Source organism: Lissotriton helveticus, chromosome 5_1 (genome assembly GCF_964261635.1).
Source record: "Lissotriton helveticus chromosome 5_1, aLisHel1.1, whole genome shotgun sequence".
NCBI classification, from domain to species: Eukaryota; Metazoa; Chordata; class Amphibia; order Caudata; family Salamandridae; genus Lissotriton; species Lissotriton helveticus.
In genome coordinates, this window is record NC_136065.1 from 313,295,173 (window position 1) to 313,323,142 (window position 27,970).

Below are 27,970 nucleotides of genomic sequence, written 5' to 3' on the forward strand. Positions count from 1 at the left end.
CTACTATTTAACATCCCCAGGTGGAAGAGCGTTCGCACTGAGCTGCGCTCGCTTCACTGGCTTCCCGTAGCGCAACGCATTCTGTATAAATCTTTGGTGTTGGCGTTTCGTGCAATTCATGACCAGGGCCCATCGTACTTGAGAAAGAGATTCACAAGGTACATCCCGGCACGCACCCTGAGATCTGCCTCTCTGTTTAAATTGTCCCTTCCCCGTTTTAAACGTGTCAGACTGGGCGGCCAGTCGCTGGCCGTTGTGGTGGCGCGGGCTTGGAATGCCCTCCCTCTCCATCTACGCTCCACGCCGACAGTGGCTGCTTTCAAAAAACACCTGAAAACTCACCTATTCAAGAGTGCAGTCTAGGAGGATCCCCCGATGTCTTGTTCTCTGCCGGTCTGTCTTTTTCCCCGCGCCAGGATACTCACCAGTAACAGAGCGCGTTACAAAATGGTTTATACATACATATACATACATACTCAATAAGTGATTATGGTTACCAAAACATGAAATAAAATCTGTAAGTAAGCGCTTTGTGATAGCATGTTCTGTTGCATAGGAGTAAGCTCTCCTCGATCCCAAAAGCACACAAGCTACCACTAGGACATTCAAGTATGAAGCACACCTCGATGTGCAGACAAAATCCATCTGTAAGAAGGGTCTCCCCAAAGAGGAGGGTGAGCAGCGGGTTGGTATTGATACCTTTCTCAGTAGAGCCAGAGCGGGTAGAAGAGCCTACTCCTACATCGCAGTGAAGACCTGGAACTAGCTTCCGCTCAACATCAGACGTTCCCCCACTCTGCGCACCTTTGGGAGGAGTCTCAAAACCTGACCCTTCAGCTGAATTGGAGCTCAACACCCTCCCCTTACGGGTGAGTAGCGCCCTTCACAAATCCCTGATTGATTGATGGATTAATTGATTATGGGACTGACAAGAAACAGAGAAGTGACAATGATTTTGGGTCATAGAAGAAAACAAGGGCACATACCAGGGAGTTGCTGTGGCATGTATCATTCCATTCCTATCAACATGGGCTGCTCTGTGATACAACTGTGTAAGGTTGGGGAGTAGGAATTTCGGTGCACACCCAGTGGAGGAGTAACGAGGAGAAATGTTTTTATTTGTCCTTGTTTTTTCCGTTTTCCATGTGTGCTACATTCTGCAGCTCACATAGAAAGAGGAAAACACCTCTCTGGATTGTTTTTGTGAAGGAAGGTGCCCTTCCTGCACAAAAACAACCTTCCTTCTCAAAATCAATCCTGGCTATGTTGGTGCTAGGCAGCAATTTGTGTGCCAACATAAGGGAAAAGGACAGGAATGCACCAAATGTTAGAAATACAGTGCATTCCTGCCTATTCACATTGGCGTAGAACAGCACTGCAAGAAGACTTGCGGTGCTGCCCTAAGCCAAGTCCTCATAAATGAGGCCCTTGGGCCTCATTTATGAGGACTTGCGTCAGTTTTGCGCTTCCGATGCGTCAGTACCCTTCATGTGTCAGATTATCAGAAGGTCTCATTCCCAAAACCATTATGCTTTGATCTTCCAGAATCGCGTAGAATATTGCCCCTTTGATGTGGTGAAGAATTTATTTTCAAAAGGTTTTAATAAGAGTGCAAGACCACCATATATAAATAAAGGTAAGAGTTTCGGGATTTCATTTCCAACAGAGAGGCGAAACTGTGGGAAACATACGGTGAAGTCTAATCAATTTAAGTACAAGGGTACATTACTTTGTGTGGCAGTTCCCATTGGGGAATGTTTCTGAATGTTTTGGGTAGGAGCTTGCATTGTCAACCAGGAAAGCCTTTCCCCAGGTCCCCCTCCCACTGGGCTTGGTAAGCGGCAGGTTTAGAATCTATAGGTTCTACTGACTAGGTCCATCGTGCTGTGAAGTTACAACCCAGTTTTTAAAGTTTTGTGAATGGTCTGGTGCCTGGTGTTGCTCTTGGTGGGTATAGGGCCCAGTGTCTATGTTGGCAATACTGGAGTCGGGACGTCTCTTTAATATTGAATTCCTGTTTACATTGCTCAAAAGAGTTCATGTTTCCTCATAGAAGAGGTCTCTGAGGGCTACATGCATCGAAATTGTAAATTGCGAATACCTAATTGCGAATTCCTGAGAATCGTAATTAGGTAATCGCAATTTACAATGCATGAAACTCAGAGAGTTTCAGATAGCAATTCCTAGGGGGTCTTAAATCGCTCTGCCTTCTGAATATTGAGGTAGATTGCAATTTGCGACCGCCTAGGAATCTCAAAAATCACGTGGATGGTGGCCTACTGAGGTCAGCAGACCACCATGTCCGTGAATGCTTATAAATAAAGCAATCTTTTTTTTTGTAAAGCAGACCGTTTTTCTTAAAGGAAAACAAGATGCTTCACAAAAAGTAAAATGAAAAGTTTACTTTTAATTTTTTAAGACCAGGCAGTGGTCCGTGGGACCACTGCGTGCTCTTAAAAATGCTTTTACAACCATTCACAAAAGGGAAGGGGTTCCTCGGGGGCCCCTTTCCATTTGCAAATGGGTTACTACCTACTTTAAGTAGGTGGTAATATGCTAATGTTTTGCAACAGCATTCACAGTCACAATCCATTCATGTATACCGTTAGGATTCGGTATTTGGAAGGGACACCAAATACAGAACGGCAAACCCATTTTGCGATTCGGTAAAAGGTTACCAAATCGCAATTGGGGTTTGCTGCATCTAAAAAGCATTTTTTACCTTCGCAAACAGGCCGATTCTGCTAATCAGCCCGTTTGCCAAGGCAAAAATGCTTTATTTATTTAGGAGTTTTATATAGCGCTGACCAGACCCGAGGGTATCGGAGAACTTTACAACATATGTGTCAAGGAAATCACACAGTAACGCAGTAGTATCAAGGAAATCACACAGTAACGGAGTAGTATACATAGTGGTTTATGGCGCTTCGGAGGGCTGGGTGCGCTGTACCGCATTAAGGCAAGGAAGCCTGATGGAGTACTAGTAGTGTGCACGTTAGCTCAAGCCAACTTCCTTTAGGGATGGGGGGGGTGAGGGAGGTGTCTGGTGGCTTGATGGAGGTAGATGTCTTGATGGCAGAGAATCGGGCTGCTGTCAGGTTCCAGCTAGTGTGCTTCGGCGGCTGCTATCGATGCAGGAGCGAACGATTGAGAAAGAGGTCTTTGAGCTGCATTTTAAATTTTGGGAAGGATGGGGTGGTTTTGATGTGGACTGGGGTGGAATTCCAGATTCTGGGCCCATTTCCGGGAAAGGAGCGGGCTGCAGTTTTTTTAGGTCGAGCTATTATATAGCTCTGACATATTGTAGGGGAAACAACACTCTTGAACAAGCGGATTCCTCCCAATGCATGTGGTGCACTCGTGTGAGACACGCGTGCTCAAACCCATCAGCCTTGCTCCCATTTGCTTTCGAGCCAGGCATCTGAAGATTCCCCAGCTCCCTCCCACCCTTCCGACTTCAGGCATTCAAGCATGAAGCTACCCCAGCGCGCGCTCGGCCAGCTTTAATTACCCCAACATTCCTCCCTCGTGTTTCTTATTTATTTATCTCAATGAACACCATTTCTTTGCCTGATAGCGGACATACACCTCACGCATTTGTGCACCGGAATGCACGCACTCACTTTTATGACATGTTTTTTAATCCATACTGTTCGCCACTCTCTGTGAGGTAATGTTTATCTCACGATTGAGCCAGCACATCGGCGCCCGTTCCATGAGCCTGAGACATAGCAGCCACATGTGACATCTGCCTCCTCTCCCCACGGAATCATGACCGAAGTCTTTCCACTCTGGCGGTCAGTTGTTTTTATGATAATTTTGAGTTTGGTTGTTCTTTATTCACCTCAGTGGACAACGCATTGTTGGCAACACTTTATTTCTGTGGTGAAGTTGCCAGCACCGGAGTGTTTACTTTGTGTCAGAGCGTGTCATCATGCTTGAACTCAAGTGTCTCGCCATTTCCTCTGCTCAACTCCTCCTTCTAATAAATGCCACCCCGCCCCCGCAGTAAGTCATTGGTGCGATAACGTGTCCATCAACTGCAGGCTCTCCATTAACTGCATGTGGGATTTAACCTGGCTAGTAGAATTGGTCATATTACACGCTTGCATGTATGCAATCAGGTGCCCGCTACTAATTACAATATAGAGACAGAAATGTATTTTATTAGACCAACAGAGAATGTACAACGCGAGAAGAATGCAGCAACTATCCCTGCATGGGTCACTTCTTCAGATGTAAATATCCAATATTATTGTGCAGATAGTATTCAGTGCTGGTAATTCAGCCACTCAACGCCACAGCACCACTCAATACCACAGCAGCACTCAACACCACAGCACCACTCAACGCCACAGCATCACTCAACACCACAGCACCACTCAACGCCACTGCATCACTCAACACCACAGCACCACTCAACGCAACAGCATCACTCAATGCCACAGCATCACTCAGCGCCACAGATTCACTCTGCACCACTGAATGCCACAGCACCCCTCAATGCCACAACACCACTCAACGCCACAGCATCACTCAATGCCACAGCCTCACTCAATGCCACAGCATCACTCAGCACCACTCAACACCACAGCACCACTCAAGGCCACAGCACCACTCAACGCCACAGCACCACTCAACACCACAGCACCACTCAACACCACAGCACCACTCAATGCCACAGCATCACTCAACACCACAGCATCACTCAGCGCCACAGAATCACTCGGCACCACTGAATGCCACAGCACCCCTCAATGCCACATCACTACTCAATGCCACAACACCACTCAATGCCACAACACCACTCAGTGCACAGCATCCCTCAATGCCACAGCACCCCTCAATGCCACAGCATTACTCAACGCCACAGCATCACTCAATGCCACAGCATCACTCAGCACCACTCAACGTCACAGCACCACTCAACGCCACAGCACCACTCAACACTACAGCACCACTCAACACCAGAGCACCACTAAAGCCCACAGCATCACTCAGCGCCACAGCACCACTCAACACCACAGCACCCCTCAATGCCACAGCACCCCTCAACACCACAGCACCACTCAATGCCACAGCACCACTCAACGCCACAGCACCACTCAGCGCACAGCATCCCTCAATGCCACAGCATCACTCAACATCACAGCATCACTCAACGTCCCAGCATTACATAACGCCACAGCATCACTCAATGCCACAGCATCACTCAACGCCACAGCATCACTCAGCACCACTCAACGCCACAGCACTACTGAATGCCACAGCATCACTCAGCACCACTGAATGCCACAGCATCACTCAGCACCACTGTACGCCACAGCATCACTCAGCACCACTGAAGGGTACAGCATCACTCAGCACCACTGAAGGCCACAGCATCACTCAGCACCACTGAACGCTACAGCATCACTCTGTGCAACCATTCAACAACAACTGGTTCTAATATGTTCTCTCAATGTTTTAAGCTTTATTACAAATGTCACAAAAAGATGTTAATATTTCACTTCTGTTCTTGGATTTTCATTACAATAAAATACACTGAACATAATCTTCCCAAAAGTTATTTATAAAAGTTTAAGCTATTGCCATTATAAATTACAATAAGTTTTCATTAAGTATTAATTATTTAAAAAAATAAAAGCCATTGTTATTTTTAATATTAATACATCTAAGTCATGTAAATACAACACATATTGCATTACAAATGCTATAGGTGTCACGTTTGCGAAAGTTAAAACTATTGGCATTGTAAATGACAAAGCTATTAATTTCGCTATTTTCAAAACCAACACATAAATAAAATATTTGTCATTTACAATACCAACAGCTCAAACTTTCCTAATGCGAGACCTATTTCATTGCAAATGCTTGTCTTTACTGGTATTCGGCGGGATGAGGAGAAGCGTATTGGAGGTCCTGAGGGTCCTTGACCGACCAGCCTTCTTAAGTTTGGCGGCCAGGTAGGCGGGTTCCCTGTGTGCAGGGCTTTGTGCGTGAGGCAAGCAGTTCTGAAGTTAGCACACATTTTGATTGGGAGCCATTTTAGCTCCTTGAGTGCGGGTGAAATGTGATCGTATTTCTTTGCTCCTGTGATCATTCTGGCTGCTGCATTGAGTGTTGTTCTGAGGGGAGCTAAGTGGCATATAGCTGTACCTGTGAGGGCTGCGTTCCTGTAGTCTAGTCTGGACAGCACCAGTGATTAAGTAGCTTGTTCAAACAAGTTACTTACTTGGGCGGAATGAAGGGTTTTATTTTGTTGAGTAAGTTCAGGTTGAGGAAGGCGCTCTTTGCGGAGTTCTTGATGTGCTTGGCCATGTTTAGTTTTGGATCGAGAGTGATTCCCAGCGATTTTATGGAGTCAGCCAGGGTGATATTGCCGGTGAGGGCGTCAATAGCTTTAAGCCATTCTATGATTTGGGGGTTCTCTTTCTTGTTACAGATGAGGAGAAATTCCATTTTGTCTTGGTTAAGTTTCAGATGATTAAGAGATAGCCAGTGTTGGACTTCACTAAGAGTGTTGTTGAGTCTTTGTATGTCATCGATGGAGGAGGTTTTGAGATAGATCTGGGTGTCGTCTGCATATAGGTGGAAGGGGATGTTGTTGTTTTTTGTATGGTGGTGAGGGGTTCCATGTAGATGTTGAAAAGTTGAGGGGAAAGAACTGACACTTGAGGGACACCTCTGCTGACGGGGTGTAGTGCTGACAAGAAGTTTTTGATTTTTATTCTTTTTGAGCGGTTCTGGAGAAAGGAGGAGAACCACGGTAGGACCACCTCTTCTGCACCTAGCCTTTTTTTAAGTACTTTGATGAGGAGCTTGTGGTCAACTGTGTTGAAGGCTGCGATATGTCTAGAAGTATGAGTAGGCAGCATTGGTCCGTGTCTAGTGACTTGTGGATGTCGTCTATGATGTTAATGATTGCTGTCTCTGTATTGCAGCTTTGTTGGTAGCCCGATTGGTGGGGGTCCAGGAGGTTGATGTTGTCCATGTGTTGGGTCAGTTGTAGGAGAACACACCTTTCCAAGATTTTGGATAGGAGAGGAAGATTGGAAACAGGTCTGAAGTTATTCAAATCGTTAGTGTCCAAGCCTGTTTTTTTTAGAAGTGGTGTGACTTGGCCAACTTTGAGGCAGTCCGGAATGGTTCCGGTTCTCAGGCAGCTGTTTAGGATCTTGCTCCAGAGCGAGGGTAGGGAGAGTTTAGTTTTTTTAGCCAGTTGGGTGGGTATAGGATCGAGCACATTTGAAGAGGGTTTGGAGGTGGAGATTAGTTTAACTATCACCGATTCAGAGAAGGGGTTGAAGGATTTGCAAAGTTTTGGTGGGTGATTGGGTATGATATAATCTGTCCTTGGGGACAGGCTCCTGTGAGGGGGACCGGTTTGACATCCAAGGAGAGCTCAATATTGGTGATTTTGTCGTTGAAGAAGTTGTCGAAGTTATCGCATAGATCTTTGGAGGCCACAATCGAGGAAGGGGGGCTTAAAAGTCTGTTGCCTAATGAGGTTGAAGAGTTCCTTGAGCCTGTTTTTTGCATTGTCGAGAGCAGTGCAGAAGAAGGATGTTTTTTCGTCAATGATGTGTTTTTTGTACTTCCTGCGAGTTGATTTGAGTTGCTCGCGGAGGTTTGAGTTTGGGTTGTTCCGCCAGAGTCTTTCTGTGTCCCTGAGGTGTCTCCTTTCGGAGTTTATGTCCGTATTGAACCAGGATCTGGATGGAATGTTTCCGGCTTTTTTTAGTTCTGGGGGGCTAGTTGGCATAGAAAGGAAGTCATAGTTGCGCTATAGTGAGAGGTGAGTTCTGTTGTGGAAAGATCATCAGTGGAGATGGGATGGAGAGATCTCATCTTTTCCTCCAGGTTTGCCAGGGGGATCTGAGTTAGGTTTCTCGTCCATTTGGGAGGTCCAGCATGGGGGGTTTGCATAGGATCGGTTGGCTGATGCGGAATAAGATGAGGTGGTGATCAGACCAGTCAACGGGCAGGATGTGGTCGATAAGGATTGTGTCGACTTGGGCAATAATGGTATCCAGGACAGATCCTTTGTAGGGTGATTCTTCAGAGCAGTGTTGGATAAGGTTGTTGTTATTTAGGAGATCGTTCAGGGATTGGATTCGCGGTTTGTTTTCCTCATTCCAGTGTAGGTTGAGGTCGCCTAGAATTAAAAAGTTTGAGTTTCGGAGTGTGCAGTAGGTAATCAGATCGGACAAGTGTTCCCCGAATGCTGTGGTGTTGCCTGCGGGCTGGTAGAGGAGGTGGCAGAGTAGAGATTTGTTGTCGTTTGTCTTAATGTTGGCAGTTAGACATGTGCCCCTAAGAGTCCAGCATTATTTACAACAAGGGGTGGTGATGGACAGAGTCTCTGAATTAAGCAGAGTACTCTCACCCAGTCAAGAGATCAGGGCTAGATCCAACACCGTTTTTTAGCTCATTGCACCATCCCAGTTTCAGAACCTGGCTGTATGCAAATTAGTCTGTCCCTGGCCCAGTGCATCATGGGAACAGGGCAGACCAGACTACAAAAGCCAATTCTTACACTGGGAAGGAAACAAGCTTCCGGGGACCGGTTTCTGGCATTTCAGCCGTCTTCGGCCCGGCTTGCTTGAATCCTGATGGTGCAATGAGCAAGGGACTCACATCTGAGTATACCCTTCCACGCTTAGGGTGGACAAAATTATTTACAACAAGGGGTGGTGATGGACAGAGTCTCTGAATTAAGCAGAGTACTCTCACCCAGTCAAGAGATCAGGGCTAGATCCAACACCGTTTTTTAGCTCATTGCACCATCCCAGTTTCAGAACCTGGCTGTATGCAAATTAGTCTGTCCCTGGCCCAGTGCATCATGGGAACAGGGCAGACCAGACTACAAAAGCCAATTCTTACACTGGGAAGGAAACAAGCTTCCGGGGACCGGTTTCTGGCATTTCAGCCGTCTTCGGCCCGGCTTGCTTGAATCCTGATGGTGCAATGAGCAAGGGACTCACATCTGAGTATACCCTTCCACGCTTAGGGTGGACAAAATTATTTACAACAAGGGGTGGTGATGGACAGAGTCTCTGAATTAAGCAGAGTACTCTCACCCAGTCAAGAGATCAGGGCTAGATCCAACACCGTTTTTTAGCTCATTGCACCATCCCAGTTTCAGAACCTGGCTGTATGCAAATTAGTCTGTCCCTGGCCCAGTGCATCATGGGAACAGAGCAGACCAGACTACAAAAGCCAATTCTTACACTGGGAAGGAAACAAGCTTCCGGGGACCGGTTTCTGGCATTTCACCCCCCTTTTCTGAATCATCCTAAGAGTCCAGCAATCACCCTACACCCAGTCTGGGATTAATATGAGATTCATGGCAGGTGTGAATTCGGGATTATGTGCCATAGGCGTATTTAGGGAGGGGAAAGTGATAAGACCTTTTCTAATGACCAATTGATCCTTAATCTTAAGGACTATTTTGGTAGGCAGAGCTATTTATGCCATTTTCAGACTCGCGTGATATTAGAGCTGGCTAGTGTTGGGAACATTGTATACTGACACGGGCCGACACGAGTGTGACACTTTGTCTTAGCTCATGACTGACTCGTGTCATTAGAAGAATGTTGTGTTTCAAAATAGGTTGGAAGGTTGGGGGATTGTTCTGATGGGAGGTTAGATTATTCTTGACTTGTACTTCTTTACGAGTAGACATGTCATTAAATCACGTCACTTTCACCTTCGACTTTGTGTCTTCTTTTACGGACCTTTGGATTTTCTAACAGCTAGGTCCCAAAGTGGTGGAAAGGTCAAGGCATGATTCTTGTGGAACCAATTTTTATCACTCTCTCTCACCACCCACTATGAGCGAAGATGGGATGCCCAGTAGTATTCAAGAAGATTGGGACATGCCAAGCCACTCCTGTCACAAGGCATCACATGAAACGTGTGAGATATTCACGTTTTTTTACCATTCCATATGAAGGACCACTTTTTTGTGTCTAATTGGACGATGTCTTGCGAGAGTTTAGGAGTAGGAAGAACTTGGAAAAGGTATAAGAACCTAGGGAGAAATGTCCTTTTAAGGACATTAATATGCCCAAACCAGGAGTAGTATAGTGGATGCCTCCTAAGGTCCTACAAGATATAGTTGCAATAGTCGCTTCAGTTAGCTTTGGTTCAACCCTCCAGGCGATTTTGTGACATTGAGTCCCAGGCCAGGTATCAGATTTTCTGAGTGGCCCGCCGGAAAGGAACTAGTGATTGGAAGCAAGGGATATCTTCCAGCTGTAAGGTTAGGTTTAGTACATATGATATCCCTTTATGCATTTTGAACCTTGATACTTGTTCAAATTCATCTAAGTCCTTTACCAAGGCAGGTAGGGACTCCGCTGGGTTGGTTAAAGTAAGAAGAATCCAGGAATAAGTTGATTTCATGTATACAGCCGCCAAAAGACATACCCTAATTTGCTTAAGTTTGTCTGATCTTTCTAGCTAGATGTTTCACCACTTGGGCAAAAAGAAGTGGGGAGAGAGGGCATCCTTGTCTAGTACCATGGGCCAATTTAATGGTATTTGTAAATTGTCCAGTAAGCTGGACCTTCGCAGTTTGGGAGATAAATCCTTTCATAAGGTGGCCGAGTGAAATTTTGTTCAGTACTCCTCTGAGGAATGACAAACTCACTCTGTTAGATGTGTTCTTAGCATTTAAAAACAGCAGTATAGCTGGAATGTTACGCTTCTGTGCTTTTTCGACCTAGTGGGCGAGACATCTGATATTTTGGATCCCCTGTATATTGTGAATAAAACCCACTTGGTCCCGGTCTATCAGCCTCAGGGAAAGAGAGTCCACTCTTGTAGCAAAGATTTTCTTGAAAAATTTTAGATCAATATTTAAAAGGATAGTTTACTGGTAAGAGATACAATTATCGGGGTCTTTCCCAGGATTGGCTATTGGGGTTATCTCTGCTTCACATATTGTGGGTGTGATACTGTTGCTCTGTGAGAAGGCATTGACCAGTGATATTAAGTGATCTTGTAGAGGGGAACGAGACATCTTATAAAAGTCCAGAGTAAGGTAATCAAGCCCTGGGATTTCTCATTAGGCATTGATTTAAAGGTCTGTCTACGTTCACTGATATCTATAGGGGGTTCAAGTAGATCCTTGTGCGGGGAGGGACATGTGGTCATTCACAGTTGCTCAAAGAGGTTTGCATTTCCACCGGGTTATCAAGTTTTTGATAATAAAGAGTTTGATAAAAGCTTGGAAAGTGTCTCACTTTACTATTTCCCCCTTAGTTCAGACTTCTGACTCCTTTTTAACTGAAGGGATACATGCTTTAGTCCTGCGAGTTCTCAGTTTGCGTGCAAGCAGTCCGCTACTAGTCGCAACCTTATCCCCTTTGTCGTAACATTTCTGCCCATGGATAATAAGCATTCTGCCCGGTTTGTTCTATGTGCCTTAAGTTGTCCTCTTATAATATCTAACTGTCTCTGAGTGTGTTAGGAGGGGTGTTGTTTGTCTATATTTTCGAGCCTCTTAATCTTTGTGGTGAGTTCTTGTTCTAGAGGTGAGCTTCCCTGGCCCTATCCCTCTCAATGGTGATTATAGTACCTCTAATGGTGGCCTTGAAGGCATCCCATAAGGTGTAGTGTGATATCTCAGGGGTGGTGGTAATTGTGAAATATATGTGTTAGCATCAGGGATAGTCGACTTGGCCAACATGTCTCTCATATGTTGAGGGTTCAGCTGCCAGGGTGGGAAGCCCTTCTTGGAACAGGGTCCACTTTGAGTCCTTGTACACAGCTACAATCTTTTTTGGCCAGGTTTCAGATGCGAGTAAGTGAAACAAGTTCAGCCACTTGGGATTGGACTTGGTAATTGGCATCTTTCCACAATCGATATACACTACATACCACGTTACCTACAACCAGGACACCATCATAATTTCTGAGACAGGATCCAACAAAAAAATATATCAACTTACAATTGTGAACAGGGGTGTTGGTTTGATCAACATAGGACTTTGTGACATTGGTGGTGACAATTATGCAATCATAGGGTTCTCCTTCCCCGAGTGCGGGTTTGAGGAAATGTGGATCATAATATGGAGTGGTTGCGCTACCTCACCGTGTAATAATAACATGACCCCGTATCATTACCAGTCAGGTTTCCTTGTAAAACCTTAGCTCAGTCCTAGGTAGCTGTGGCTCAGGGCAGTCTGGCTTTATCAAAGAAGCAAGTACAAAGCATTAAGAGTACCAACACAGTTCAATAATAAGAAAACACAACACAATAACCTTCTAACACCAGTTTTTAAAAATAGATTGTTTTTGTATCTATAAATAGGCACCTCAAGGTTAAAAATTCACCAGAGGGTTTTGGAGATATGAATTTTCAAAGAAATAGTAAATCACTGCTTTTCACTAAATGCAATAATTTTTTTTAATCTATTGCAATAACGGTTTAGGGTTAGTCACAATTAAATCAGCCGTATGGGCACTCTTGGAGGTGCAACTCTGTAACAGAGCCAGTCACAGGGACCAGTCAAGTTCAGTGGGACACTTACCTGACGGTTTAAGCAGTCTAAGGTCCAGTTCTGGAACCTATCGGCAAAGGTCCATTTAAGTCAATAGAGTGGTCCTCATAAAAGGACTACAGGATACTGAAGATATTCAAAGATACTAAGGATGCTGAGCCGGTGTGGGGAGTGGCACTTCCTTTTGCCCCCCTCCTCCCCCCCCCCTTGGTGCTCGGGCTTGAGTAGGAGAATTTGGCCTTAGGGTTAATGTTCCACTAAATCTAAGTGACGTCCAGCACAAAACCAGTTGCCACTGATCTCTGGTTACAGCAAAACTGAAGGTTCCCTTTAACTTGCAGCAACATCCGTGCTGGGTGACCAAACTGCACTCTAACAACTCTCCTGGGTCCAGCAGACTCGGATGCAACTTATAAAGGAAGAGGACTCGCTCTCACAGCATCCAGCGGTGGTCAGGCTTCTTAGCTTTTATAGCCCTGTGGCTGTCACAGGTACTCAGTCAACGGACTTTTAGAGTCACCTTCTCCATCTGAGGCTTGTGGGCAACTTTTACACTAGCTGGGGACCACAGGCACAGTCCAGCAGGGGCAGTCCACTCTTTGGTGCAACCTCTCTTTGCTGGGTACTGGGAAAAGCAGGGCAGTCCTTCTGCGGTCCTCTCTCCAGTACACATGTGATCTGATATAACCCGATTCCTGAGCAACTCAACTCAACACACAAAAAGAAATTTTGAGTGTGCCGCACCTCTCTATTGGCTTTAGGCCCACCCGTCTCAATTGTACGTCCGATGCAGAGCTATTAGCTCCTGTGGTGTGCACTCCCACCGCCCCTGTTGCTCCCAATAGGCAATTTTTAACAAAACAGTAAACTTTCCACCCGCTGTGGGTTGCACCACCAAAGATCAAAATACAAGTGTCAATAAAGAATATCCAAGAACTGTTATGTCTTGTTTAGTTTCTTCTTTATTCAATTTTCTTTTAGGCAGCCAACGCGTTTCGTTCAAAGAACTTCATCAGGGCTGTAAAAATATTTACAACCATTACATATAATACTATCCAAACATAAAATCTACAATTTTTCAGTCATAATATTTACATTCATACGACAGAAGTACATAATTCTTCAAAATGGATCTCTAATCCTATGTACCTTTTATATAGATTTACAAGTTATACATTAGATGTCTGATGTTTACGTCATAGTAGTATGCATACTAGATCCAATCCAATTTTATATATATATATACATTCCTAAAATCATATGTTTTTTGAAAAAAGATTTCAATTTTCAACCTACATAAAAATATATGTACATTCATCTTTTCTACTACCATTCGTATATACATTTATCATCATAGCTAACACGTATATGAAGAAACCATGTAAAGAATTTGGGGAGGAGCCAAATTCCTAAGTTCATTATTCTTGTAGGTTACATTTTCCTTGTAATTTGGTACATTTTATTTTTTATTATTTTTTTTAATTATTTAAAAGGACAACCTCTATGAGATTTCAATCCCCCATAGCAGGAATTCTTTATGGCAGTGATTTCCAAGTTATATAAACATCATTAGGCATAATCATTATGCCCCAATGTCTCAAATCGTTGTCAATAGACTCTAGTGGAGACCAGTACAATCAGTATTTTGAAAATATACAAACAAAAGCAAGTTTTCAAAGGAGAGTATATATATGATTTCTCTCTTCCTCTCATTACGAAGTCACATTTATACATCTTTATAAATCTGAGGTTTCAGGGCCAAATCCTATTTTCACTACTTATAAGTGGGATCTAGGGCTATGTAATTCCACTTACTTTGCTCACACAATTAGATACTACATTGATGTTAAATATGGGAAAAGTGAAGAGCCTTCCATATGTAGAGATCAATGTATAAAGAGTTCCAGACAGACAAATAGAAGAACTTATACAAAGTCATGTCTTACCGTGCTGGCTGTGTCCAATGTGCACAGTCCTCACATCTTGTGTCTACGAATTCTATGTCCACATCAAAGTAAACGACCACTGTGCCTGAATATTAAAAATAAGAGCAGTATTCATATCTAAGTCCATATAAGTCATATTTTTAGTTTCCGATTTTTATCTGAGTATTTGTTCCTAAATCCTCACATCTCGGTTCCTCTACAGATTCCGCTGATCTCATAACGACCCATTGCATTTGGCCTGATTGTGACCCCGTATTTAGATACGTATTTTAGTATAACCCACATCGTGGCCTATTTTATTGTGCGCATTTGCCTTCCTACGTCTCCCCCCAGGCCCACGAATTTCACATTCCATGGAGACACCCTGGAGGTATGACGAAGGTGGCGACCACCACCCATCAGCAGTCCTCCCCTCTCTCGTTTTTTTACAAGGCACGTTTTCACGTTTTTCAAACATTTGTCACCCCTTATGGTAACCGCTATTTTTTCACATCGAAACTATTACATACTTGGTGCTTTTAATCAACAGGCACATTGGGTGTGTATACAAAGTATCACGTTTATCCCCAAAAAATTTATCGGAACCATAGACTTTTCCGCATGGAAGATATAGCCCACTTGGTACTTTAAGTATCTCGGGAACATTAAATGTGTCTGCCGCGCATCGCGTTGAACAACAATTATTAACCAAGAACCTCGGTTTAGTGTTTTACTCTCAGTATCACGACCCCAATGTGCCTACAAAGTATCGCATCTATCAAAGTCCTAGACAGCACTCAGTATCACGACCCCAATGTGCCTACAAGTACCGCATCTATCAAAGTCCTAGACAGCACTCTAGGCTTAATGTTTTTTACCTCACCACTACGCCTCCCGTCACCCACGGTTCCAAATCTTACTGAGTTTCCCTTACTCACCGAACGAGAAGTAGGGTCCTCTCCTGAGGAAAAGAGTCTCCGTTTGAAAGTTTGCAGCCGAAGCCCATACCGCCTCTTTTTATTTCTACAATGCACCTGGTGTTCGCGTCTCGTGCGCTCCCAGGGAGTCTCTACAAATTGGGCCCCCAACTCAATCCTTGTTGTATTTAATCGTCGGAGTGCAGAAATATATCACATTAGTCCCAAAAAAAAAAAAAAACACAGCCAGCACGGTAAGACATGACTTTGTATAAGTTCTTCTATTTGTCTATCTGGAACTCTTTATACATTGATCTCTACATATGGAAGGCTCTTCACTTTTCCATATTTAACATCAATGTAGTATCTAATTGTGTGAGCAAAGTAAGTGGAATTACATAGCCTTAGATCCCACTTATAAGTAGTGAAAATAGGATTTGGCCCTGAAACCTCAGATTTATAAAGATGTATACATGTGACTTCGTAATGAAAGGAAGAGAGAAATCATATATGTACTCTCCTTTGAAAAATTGCTTTTGTTTGTATATTTTCAAAATACTGATTGTACTGGTCTCCACTAGAGTCTATTGACAACGATTTGAGACATTGGGGCATAATGATTATGCCTAATGATGTTTATATAACTTGTAAATCACTGCCATAAAGAATTCCTATTATGGGGGATTGACATCTCATAAAGGTTGTCCTTTTAAATAATTTAAAAAAATAATAAAACATAAAATGTACCAAATTACAAGGAAAATGTAAACTACAAGAATAATGAACTTAGGAATTTGGCTCCTCCCCAAATTCTTTACATGGTTTCTTCATATACGTGTTAGCTATGATGATAAATGTATATATGGATGGTAGTAGAAAAGACGAATCTACATATATTTTTATGTAGGTTGAAAATTGGAATCTTTTTTCAAAAAACATATGATTTTAGGAATGTATATATATATAAAATTGGATTGAATCTAGTATGCATACTACTATGACGTAAACATCAGACATCTAATGTATAACTTGTAAATCTATATAAAAGGTACATAGGATTAGAGATCCATTTTGAAGAATTATGTACTTCTGTCGTATGAATGTAAATATTATGACTGAAAAATTGTAGATTTTATGTTTGGATAGTATTATATGTAATGGTTTTAAATGTTTTTACAGCCCTGATGAAGTTCTTTGAACGAAACGCGTTGGATGCCTAAAAGAAAATTGAATAAAGAAGAAACTAAACAAGACATAACAGTTCTTGGATATTCTTTATTGACACTTGTATTTTGATCTTTGGTGGTGCAACCCACAGCGGGTGGAAAGTTCACATGTGATCTGATGTCTGGATGCCACTCCTATGCCCACTATGAGCCTAGCGGGATGTGACGACTTAGTAGCCAATGGGCTACCTGGTTCCCTCCCATTCGACAACTTCCTGTGTAGTTTGGCATCTAGCTAGCCCAAAATGCACTATTCTGCTCACTCCCATCATAGCAAAACACTTTTCTTGCTGTTTGGAGCTCCCTACTCCAACCCATAGTTGTGGCCAGATGGGGGCTACACTCCCCTTGAAAAACCAGTTTGGCAACTGCCCAAGATGCCTGTCTGTCTGCTAATACAAAAGACCGCCCCCTTCCATGTCTGACTACTATTTGCCCTTCAAAGGCGGCTTCCCCTTTGACGCTCGCCTTCTGGGCTCACACCCACTCTGGCCATCCTGACAGGAGAAAGTCACACCTCTTGCCTCAGCAGGTCCTTTGTTACTCTTCCTGAGAGTTGTTCTCACCTTTCCCCAGGATGGCAGAAGGCTGTCTCAAAGGCATCAGGCCATAATCAACTACTGGAAACATTGGGCAACAAAGTGGCATCTTTATAAACTTGCCTTTTGTGAAATAGCTACATTAAATACGACTTGAGCAGTAAGTTGGGCTTAATGCAACAATTCTTTTAACACCTTGAAGTCCCATATATATATATTTGTTGTTTTTAATTTTTCAAAAACCTTTATTTAGAAAAATCAAGGCAGACACAGTACAGTGTGCAAGGATACAGTGCAATACCCAAAATAAAAGACAGAACATGCGCTCCATGATACATTGGTTTTAATCATCAACATAGTGCAAACACATAAAGAGATTATCTCAGCTCCGTTACGACAAGAACCCTCCCATATGGGAAAAAGCAAATCAAGCATTGTCTATAGTAAAAAGGCCAGAGAGGGGGGGTGGGCAGAGGGCACCTCGCAGGAGGGGAGGAGGCAGTCACTGACCAGCACTGCCGTCGCCGCGGGCTCAGAGCCAGCGGGGAGCGCAGGAGAGGTAGCGGCACTAGGATGAGAGCGGGCAAGGAGGCAGGCAATCAGGGGACCCCAGATGTCAATAGGACGGGACCTAACGGGCATCAAATCCCAGAACTCTGACAGCAGAGTCTGGCACTGTGAGGCATCCTCAAGCCAACTCTCGACCTTGGGAGCTGGCTTGCGACCCCAGCATATGGCTACCCTACGCCTAGCAAGGACATGCAGCATCGCAATTAAGCGGTGGGAGGCGTCAGGGCAGAACTTAACAAACCCTAGAAGGCACAGGGGAGGGTCAGGCCGTACTGCCGCGCCTGTGATATCAGAAATAGCAGAGCACACCGCCCTCCAAAACTCCGAAACTCTTGGGCAGAGCCAGGCTAGATGAGCGAAGTCCACCGCAGGGGTGGCTCAGCGTATACAGTTATCTCTGGGGGTGGGCCCGAGCCTATGAAGCTGCACCGGGGTACGGTAAAGCCCGTGCAGGTACTTAAATTGGATCAAGTGAAGTCGGTAATTTGGTGACAGCTTTTCCATCTGATTACAACAATAAAGCCAGTCAGCTGGCGAGATTTCGGCTCCAAGGTCAGTCCCTCATGCCTCCTGAGCTCGATCAGAGGTGGTGGGGCCAGACAACAGGGTAAGAGCATAAAGTTTGGTGACTAATTTATGTGGGGACGAGGAGGTATAGATAAGATCCAGAGCAGGGATGCTGGCTGGGGGATGAGGAAAGGAGGAATGAGGTTTCCGGCATGTGGCACATAGCTGATAGAACAGGAGTGTATCCCGTGGCCCGATGCGTCCGGAAGCGTAAAAAAGGTGTTCTCTGGATAAAGGTCCGCCACCGTCGCTAGACCCATGCGCGCCGCACTCCTGGACATACTGGAGACCTGGAGAGATGGAAAATCCAGGTGATCCGCTATGGGCACGGAGTTAGCAGAGAGCAGGGGAACGTCAGACAGCCGGCGCAGGCCCGACCAGGCCCACAGTAGCGTTGCGACCGTGTCGATCTCAGCCCGAGGGCGCACTGCAGGTGCGAACAGAGCCGTGGACAGAGGCCAGTGAGAGGCGATATCCATCTCCACGGCGACATGGGGCTGGTAGGGAGAAGGATTAATCCAGAAATGCAGATAGCTGGCCTGGGCGCATAGGGCATAAAACTTGAAGTCAGGAGCACCCATTCCGCCAGCAGACATGGGAAGAGTAAGAATGTTATAAGTGACTCTTGGCTGTTTACCTGCCCAAACCAATGAAATAATTAAAGAGCGTAATCTACGGAAAAAATGAGCGGTGAGGGGGATGGGAATATTTAAGAACAGGTAGAGGAATTTCGGAAGGACCACCATTGTGGCAATGGCGATGCGACCCGCCAGGGACAGCTGGAGCCTATTCCACGATGGGATCTAGGATTCCAGCAAGTCTACCGCGCATCCGAAGTTCGATCTCCACAACTCGTCCAGGTCCCTACTGAGCCAAATGCCCAAATAGCGCATTGGACCGGAGGCCCAAACAAATGGAAAGTCAAGGGGAAAGGGCACAGTGGCGTCAGTCAGGGGGAACAGGACCGACTTGCTCCAGTTTACCTGGATGACCGACAGCCCACCAAACCGAATAATTTCTAGGACGAGGGGGCTAAGATTCTCTTGGGGATGATGGACATAAAGCAGAATATCGTCCGCATACATGGAGACAAGTAAGGCCCGAGATGAGAAGCCCAGGCCCCTGTGTGTATGGTGCTGCCGCAGCCTGGTGGCCAGGGGCTCCATCGCTATTGCAAAAAGCATGGGCGATAGTGAACACCCCTGACGCGTGCCATGAGCTATGTTGATAGGATCTGAAATCTGGCCGTTAATGCGGAGACGCTCTGTGGGGTTGGTATACAGGAGCCTGACATTCCTCAGAAAGTGGTCGCTAAAGCCCATACATGGCAAGATGTAAAATAGGAATGGCCGCTCCAGCGTGTCGAACGCCTTGGTGGCGTCAAGCAAGGCTGCCATGGCCGGCAGGGTTGATTTGATGCAATACAGAGAAGATCGTGCAGAGGTTGTGGGAGGTCGCCCTCCCAGGGATGAAACCCGATTGATCGGGAAAAGCAATGGTAGGCATTAGTAAGAGCAGACGGGAAGCGAGCAGCTTAGCAAAGATCTTGTTATCAATATTTATAAGGGACAGGGGGCGATAGGAATCGCGACGGTCAGGAGGTTTATCTGGTTTAAGAAGGAGGGTTAGCAGCGCCTCGCGCAGGGAAGGAGCGAGTGTCAAACGGATCATTATACATTGCAGCGAGATGCGGCTCCAGAAGACCGGCAAAAGTCTTATAAAAATAGGCCGGCAGACCATCCAAACCAGGGGACTTGTCCCCGGGTAGACTATTGATGGCCTCCAATATTTCTTCTCTGGAGAATGGTTCATCCAGAAATTTTGCGATGGTGGTCTTCCAACCATTTAAACACAATAGAGAAGGTCCCAGGGGAATGTTTCAAGACCCTGACTGCTAAACCTCCTGACTAGAAATGACACCAACATCAATTAGCAGTGAGTCAAAATAAAAGCCGATCTAATCATGTACCCAAACAAACAAGTAGGAAAAAAGGGAAAAGTTATCAATTGGAACGAGTTCCCATCAGTCCACCATCGAGACCGCCCTTCATCATCTGGGATCTCTTGTACAAATCAAGGTTTGGGGAATCCACAGCTGACCTGGCAGATGATGTAACCAAGTCAATGGGTATCCCAAACAAAATACCACAGATGTGAATATGGTGTGCCTAGTGGGGAACTGAATAGCAGTGCTTGAGAAATGTGTAAGTGAAAAAGAAAAGAGAAGAAGGCTCTAAAATTAGGTCGTGATCTGAGAAAAAACAACTTTAATATGCACCCTCACACTCCTAAATCAATAAAAACAGTGCAATTAGTAGAGTAACAAATAACTACTAACAAAGATGGAAGGTTGACATGTTCCTGCAGTCACTGGAGCCTATGGGTCTCCTGCTGCTTCCTCAGGACCATAAGTGCTACTGCTATGTAAAAAATAAAACCATATCACCTGATAAGTGTATGTGTACTCGTCTTCCCGTCCTGGACAGAAAATGAGAAAATATATATGGGTACATGAAGAAAGAACAGTATGAAAAATACACAGTCAATAACAGGCACACTTGTGCCTACGTTATGATGTTATTTTATTAATACTCCACAGGCCATAAAAGAATATTGACCAATGTTTAGACAATCATGGTTTGTCACAATTCACAAGTTTTAAATTCACTCACCCACTTGCTGAAAGGAAAAGCCCCACCTCACCTGGCACAAGCTCAGGTAGTGGGTGCACCGCACTATAGGAAAACAAAAGAGATAATACTTGTAGATAGATATGTACAACTGATCTCATTCCTCATCCAACTAGTCTATCACACGCCCCATACGGCGCCGTATTCTCTTACTAATTCCATCCAAAACCTCTAGCTTTAGGAACACGGCATGATCACATACTCCAATTATGGGGAGTTCGTGTTTACAGTTTGTTACTGGTCACGTAGCTGTTTCACACTCGAATGCCCAAACAACCCGCAAAAACGGTCTATATTCCTTAGCCATTCAATCTTATGCCTACCTCTCCGTCGGTACACCGGTCTTCCCTCTGAAGCTCTTTCGTAGGGAGGAACCGACTCGGTGTACCGGCGGGGGATAAATGCGTCTCTCACTTCCGTGTTGGGCGTGTGCTATGTGCCCGGCACGTGATCACGTCATGACACATTGTGGCTGTCGGGAGATGTAGTTCCCGTCAATGCCACGTAAGGAACCAGGTTCGAATCCCCGCTAAGTATCCCAGGAACACTTACTCACGTAAAGGATTTCTAAAGGCACAACAATGTAGTTTAGATGTATGGCAGAACATGAAATTAATATCTGCTATTGTGAATGCTCAACCATGGCAGTCACGGCACGTGATGTCTGCAGTGCCCTATTTACAAACACGCTGTACGTGTTCATTGTGGCTTTATATCATATTAGTAGAGTAGTGTAAATCACTAGTATGATTCTCAAGATGTTAATATGATAAATTTGTTAAAGAATTATCTTATAAAGCCAGTTTTGACAAACATGATGACATCTAGAACAATACGATGAATCTTCAGAGTGACATCCAGGGGATGTCTTCGTTCAACCCTGATTTATCAGTCTTAAGTCTAAAGACCCATTTTTGTTCACACTTGAACAAAAATTTAGAAACGTCAGTGATGCTTGGAGGAATCCATGGTTGATCAAGTACCGTCCAAAATATAGGTTGATGACCTACTTGCAAAAAGTGATTCGTCAATTTTGTCGCTTGTTTGCAACAACGAATCCAACTTTTGTGCTCAGAGATTCTCAGCTTTATTTTTCTTGTAGTCATCCCTACGTAGTCTTCCAACCATACCAGTGCAATGGAGTCGAAATATTGGTCAAAGTCCACTCGCGGAAGGGGAGTGCCAGTAGAGTACAGTTGCGCGTAAAAATCAAGGAAACGAGACCCAATGTCCTCCGGGGAGGTAGTCCTGCCCGAACCGCCATCACTTAGTGCCGTGATATAGGAAGCGGCGCGAGGCAGGTGAAGAAGGTTGGGGAGAGTGCGCCCAGGGCGGTCCCCTTCACCGAAACGGCGTGCTCAGCCCTCCCTGCCCAGAAACGATTGCTCGCGACCAGCCTCGTCGGAGAATTCAGTGTGTTTCTGGCACAGCCGCGCCAGCGTCTCGGGATTGGGGCTTGCAGCCTGAGCGGCCTCTAAGTCCCTGATTGCCCCCTCAAGCCCCTTCACCGAAATGGCGCGCTCAGCCCTCCCTGCCCAGAAACGATAGCCAGGACAGGACATGGGGAGGCCAGCCAGAAATCGATGCGTGACCAACAGCCCCGCGTGCCAGTGAAACACGTGCCCTCCCGCACCTTCGGGTAACAATGCAGCACGAGGGTGAAAGGATTGGGAGCCCGACCGGTCCAGAACCGCAGAAGGAGTAACATTGAAGTCCCCGCCCCAGATGACCACCGCGGGCCGCAAGAGGAGATGAGATGTCAAACATGGGTAAAAAAATCTGCATCATCACAGTTGGGGCCATATACCGCGGCGATCGTGACAGGTTGAGAAAGCAGCAAGCCATGTAGAAGACCGTCTGGACCCTGTCCATTGCGGTCGCTCCTACACGCTTCCTGCTTCCAGACCCCGAGCGTGATCCTCCTTCCAGCGCTGTTGGGAACTGCTGTGTGGTATTGTTTGGCTTGTAATTGCTGGCGCTTTCTACCATAACTAGCGCCGAGTCTCGCCCTCTGATTTGCGCATCTGCGAGCTATTGCAATTTAATTTGTGTTATTTTTGTTGAACACAAGGTGCTGCTTGGTACTGCTGCTTTCAATTGCATTATCGCTATTTGTTTATTGTTTCTGGAACTTCTGTGCCCTCTGCCCCGTCTCACGTTCCACTCCCATTCCTCCATTCCATTTGGTGTGCACTCCCCTGGCCCGCCTACCCTCCCCGATACCGCCTCCCAGCTGCCCCTCCCACCCACGAATACCTAGCTGACCTCCCCCCTCCCAACGCTGTGACCGTCTGGACCCTGTCCATTGCGGTCGCTCCTACACGCTTCCTGCTTCCAGACCCCGAGCGTGATCCTCCTTCCAGCGCTGTTGGGAACTGCTGTGTGGTATTGTTTGGCTTGTAATTGCTGGCGCTTTCTACCATAACTAGCGCCGAGTCTCGCCCTCTGATTTGCGCATCTGCGAGCTATTGCAATTTAATTCGTGCTATTTTTGTTGAACACAAGGTGCTGCTTGGTACTGCTGCTTTCAATTGCATTATCGCTATTTGTTTATTGTTTCTGGAACTTCTGTGCCCTCTGCCCCGTCTCACGTTCCACTCCCATTCCTCCATTCCATTTGGTGTGCACTCCACTGGCCCGCCTACCCTCCCCGATACCGCCTCCCAGCTGCCCCTCCCACCCACGAATACCTAGCTGACCTCCCCCCTCCCAACGCTGTGACCGTCTGGACCCTGTCCATTGCGGTCGCTCCTACACGCTTCCTGCTTCCAGACCCCGAGCGTGATCCTCCTTCCAGCGCTGTTGGGAACTGCTGTGTGGTATTGTTTGGCTTGTAATTGCTGGCGCTTTCTACCATAACTAGCGCCGAGTCTCGCCCTCTGATTTGCGCATCTGCGAGCTATTGCAATTTAATTCGTGTTATTTTTGTTGAACACAAGGTGCTGCTTGGTACTGCTGCTTTCAATTGCATTATCGCTATTTGTTTATTGTTTCTGGAACTTCTGTGCCCTCTGCCCCGTCTCACGTTCCACTCCCATTCCTCCATTCCATTTGGTGTGCACTCCCCTGGCCCGCCTACCCTCCCCGATACCGCCTCCCAGCTGCCCCTCCCACGCTCCGCCCCCTATCCACCATTTATGGCAGATGTCCCAACGCGCAGCGTCCACGCGCTACGGCCGCGCCGAAGGTGCGCCAAAGGTAAGCCCGTCTACGCCCGTCCGCGCCTGGACCGCGCCCAGCGCCAGACCCCCTGGCTCCCGTCCAACCCACCCCACCCGCATTACTTACGCCGCCTCCACCCTCCTAGCCCTCAACCCCGGCCGACTCCCCAACTGCGCTCAAGCCGCCCCCGGACACACCCATGGCCCCTTCACGTGCAACTCCTGCAAGTTTGACGGCACCAAGACCAACTCCACATACGCTAACACCAAACAGAGACCTGACACCAACCACCTAAAATGCATCCTGCTCAACACCCGCTCGGTCCACAAACACGCCATCGACCTCTGGAATCTTCTTGACACCATCTCTCCGGACGTCGCCTTCCTAACGGAAACATGGATGAACGCCTCCTCAGCCCCAGACATCACCATTGCCATCCCGAAAGGCTACAAGATCATCCGGAAAGACCGCGCCAAGCAAACAGGAGGAGGCATCGCCATCGTCCATAAGAATTCCATCCGCATCTCAACCAGCTCAGACGTCAACCTCGCTACCGCCGAACACCTTCACTTCCAGATCCACACCGACCCCAAGACCACACTCAGAGGCACCCTCCTCTACAGGCCACCAGGACCCCGGGCACAATTCAGTGAAGACATCACTGACTTCATCACCCCACACGCCCTCCCCTCCGAGGACTACATCCTATTGGGGGACCTCAATTTTCATCTGGAAAAAAGTAACGACAGCAACACCACCGCCCTTCTGGAAAATCTCGCCAACCTCGGACTCAAACAACTTGTTAATACCCCCACTCACCTCGCAGGTCACACACTCGACCCTATCTTCACCTCCAGCAGACATATCTCCTTCAGTCACACCACAGCTCTCCATTGGACGGACCACAGCTGCGTTCACTTTATCTACAAAAAGACCACATCCCACAACCATCCTCAACCTACTCTGCGAAGAAACTGGAACAAAATCACCATCGACCAGATCTCCTCATCGCTTCTTCAAAACCCCCCTGCCCACTCATCGAACGCCAACCAGGCAGCCACCAACCTCACTCAATGGCTAACCAACAGCGCCGACAACCTAGCACCCCTGAAAAAACGTCAAAGCAAACAAGGCAACAAAAACGCCCCCTGGTTCAACGATGATCTTAAGAAATCCAAGAAACTCTGTCGCTCCCTTGAGAAGGCCTGGAAAAAAGACCCAAACACCAGCACCAGAGACGCCTTCAAAAACGCCACCCGCATACACCACCAACTGATCCGAACTGCCAAGAAAGCCGCTTTCAAAGACCGACTTGACAACAACGCCCACAACAGCAAGGAACTATTCAACATCGTCAAAGAATTCACCAACCCCACTGCCAACTCCAACGACATCACTCCCTCTCAAGACCTCCGCGACTCCCTAGCCTCGTTCTTCCACGACAAAATCGCAGACATCCACAACAACTTCGACAACCAACCCGGAGACCAACCCACCAAACCTTCTACCACACCTTCACCCCCCTTAAACATTCTTCATAACTGGAACCCAATCTCCACGGATGATACCATCCGCCTGATGAACTCCATCCACTCAGGATCCCCCTCAGACCCATGCCCTCACCACATCTTCAACAAAGCAGATTCCATCATCGCACCCCACCTCCGAGATGTCATCAACTGCTCCCTCACCTCCGCCACCTTCCCAGATAGCTGGAAACACGCCGAACTCAGCGCCCTTCTGAAAAAACCCACAGCTGACCCCACCGAACTCAAAAACTACCGCCCCATATCGCTCCTACCATTCCCAGCCAAAGTCATCGAGAAAGCTGTCAACAACCAGCTCGCCGCCTTCCTCGAAACCAACAAATCCCTCGACCCCTCACAGTCCGGCTTCCGAGCCAAACACAGCACTGAGACCGCACTCATCGCAGCAACAGACGACATTCGAATCCTACTGGACAATGGTGACACCGTCGCCCTCATCCTCCTCGACCTCTCCGCAGCCTTCGACACAGTCTGTCATAGCACCCTGTTACAACGCCTCAGTAACATCGGAATTCAAGGAAAAGCACTGGAGTGGATCACCTCATTCCTTGCCGGAAGAACTCAGAGAGTCCGCCTCCCACCATTCATATCAGAAGCCACTGAAGTCATTTGCGGCGTGCCACAAGGATCTTCACTCAGCCCCACCCTCTTCAACGTATACATGAGCCCCCTTGCGGCCATCGCACACCAACACAACCTCAACATCATCTCCTACGCTGATGACACTCAACTGATCCTCTCACTCACCAAAGACCCTAATACCGCCAAAACCAACCTACATAAAGGAATGAGAGAAGTAGCCGAATGGATGAAGCACAGCCATCTGAAACTGAATTCTGACAAAACAGAAGTCCTTATCTTAGGTACCTCCCCCTCCGCCTGGGACGACTCGTGGTGGCCAGAATCCCTTGGAAAAGCACCCATCCCAACAGACCATGCACGGAACCTGGGCATCATTCTGGACTCTTCACTCTCGATGACCAGACAAGTCAACGCTGTTTCATCGTCTTGCTTCAACATTCTTCGCATGCTCAAAAAAACATTTCGCTGGATCCCCACTGAAACTAGAAAAACGGTCATCCACGCACTGGTTACAAGCCGCCTGGACTACGGAAACACCCTATACGCCGGTACCACCGCAAAACTTCAGAAAAAACTCCAACGCATCCAGAACGCATCAGCCAGACTCATTCTAGACATTCCGCGTAAAGATCACATTTCTGGACACTTGAAAAACCTCCACTGGCTCCCCATCAATAAAAGGATAACATTCCGCCTTCTAACCCACGCACACAAAGCACTTTACGAACTTGGACCCGAATGCCTCAACACACGACTTTCCTTCTACACCCCCACCCGCCAACTACGCTCCTCCCACCTAGCCCTTGCTGCTGTACCTCGCATCAACAAAACCACCATGGGAGGAAGATCCTTCTCCTACCTGGCGGCTAAAACATGGAACTCACTCCCCACTCACCTTCGCCTCACTCAGAACCACCTAGCTTTCAGAAAGCAACTTAAAACCTGGATATTCGACAAGTAGCCCCCCACCCTTCTCCAAGCGCCTTGAGACCCTCTGGGTATGTAGCGCGCTATATAAATCACTGAATTGAATTGAATTGAATTGAAGCACGTATCTCCCCTCTGGGTCGAGAATTACCTTGTCCGTCTGCCAGGGGAGGCCCCGTCGCATCAGAATAGAGACACCCCTGGTATAAGAAGAATAAGTGGCGGAGTGGGATTCCCCCCAGCACCTGGCACGAAGTTTGGAGATAGTCCCCGAGAGCAGGTGTGTCTCTTGTAGGAGACAGAGATCACTTTGTGGCGCTGAAGATGGGAGTGTATCAAACGAGCTTTACGGTGATTGTTCAGGCCACGAATATTCCAGGACCAGCACACTAAGTCAGCCATGAGACAACGGAGAGACACAAACAACATGCGCAGCAGAAGGCAAGACCCCCAGAGGAGCGCAATAAACACAAGGAGCAGAAGGGAAGGAGAATAGATAACACCGACCCGAACAAGGGGGTTAAAGCTCCCAAGGGAACGGTCCACCGGGGGGTTAAGCAAGTGGGGCCGCAGAGGGGAGGCAAGCTTGCAGCTAGCGAACAGGCAGGGCCGAAGGCGCAGAGCCCGGCAGGTAATACTGAAGGCAGAACCACAGGCGGCAGAAACAACAGATGGCATGGTGGGGGGGAAAGGGACGCAAAAAGCCCCAGGTCGACCCAAAAACCAAGCATAGTACACAGGAGCAAGACAAGTCATGGAGCACAGCAGAACTTGATTAAGCATGTCAAAAGCAAATAATCAATGCA